The sequence below is a fragment of the Orycteropus afer genome, unplaced genomic scaffold (genome assembly GCF_000298275.1).
Source record: "Orycteropus afer afer isolate SDZICR_OR568_19922 unplaced genomic scaffold, OryAfe1.0 scaffold00401, whole genome shotgun sequence".
Lineage (NCBI taxonomy): Eukaryota > Metazoa > Chordata > Mammalia > Tubulidentata > Orycteropodidae > Orycteropus > Orycteropus afer.
In genome coordinates, this window is record NW_006921988.1 from 914,824 (window position 1) to 915,976 (window position 1,153).

Consider the following 1,153-nt stretch of genomic DNA (forward strand, 5'->3'; position numbering starts at 1 on the left):
AAAGCCAAAGATGAAGAAATTGAAGATTTATACCAACTGCTGCAGTCTGAAATTAACAACAATCTTCTGTCTATAGGAGCTATAGTGGTGCAGCAGTTAAGTGCTCAGCTCCTAACAAAAAGGTCAACCATGAGAAGAAAGAGTTGGCAGTCTGCTTCTATAAAGATTTACAGCCTTGGAAAGCCTATGAAGCAGTTTCACTCTGTACTATAGTGTCCCTATGAATCGAATCAACTCAAAGGCAATGGGTACCTTTTGTCTGGGTTCTTGGCAGGCTTACCTAAAGGATGACCACGTTTTAATGTTTATTCATTTACTCTATTTACAAAGAAAAAGGTTTCCAGTATACTTTTACTCAGATGTGGGGAATTTGTAGTTACTGAATATGTCTTAAAAGTCTAAGTGGTTGATTACTAACTGAAAAGTTGGCTGTTTGAACCCACCAGAGGTGCCTCAGAAGAGAGGCCTGGTGATCTGCTTCAGAATGGTCAAACCTTGAAATCCCTGTGGAGCAGTCCTGCTCTGCACACTTGGAGTCGGGAGCGACTTGATGGCAACTAACAACAACAACAACAATCAGGAGTTAGGAAGTATTTGAAAACTGCAATTTTCAGGATAAAAGCAGGGATCTGCAGTTATGGCATCTTCACTGTTAATTAACCCTTTGCAAACATCTTCCTGAATGGAGAGAAGGTGGGTGTGTCCGTGTGGTACTTTACATGAGATTAAAATATATTAATGATAGTTTTCCCTTCTGTAGCTTCATACATCTTAGAATCTTCCAAGAGGTTTAATTAATCTTTATAACTCTACTGGGAAGAAGTAGAATGGCCCCATTTTACAGAAGAGGAAAATGAAACACAAGAAAATTCCTGTTTGAGGAAAGGATTTTGGTAGAATAAAGCTACCCACCCCCACCTCAACAATGACCTGAACTCCTCTTCTTTGCTTCAACCAGGAATTGACACTGGCAGGTTTTAAAAGAAGAGCACCTTGACACTCAGGACATCTGAGTCAAACCAACACATTTTGGGGTCCATGGTAAATCACTAAGGAGCTCTAGTGGTGTAGTGGATAAGGTACTTGACTGCTAACCAGAAGGTCAGCTGTTCAAACCCACCAGCTGCTCTATGGAAGGAAGACAGGGCAATCT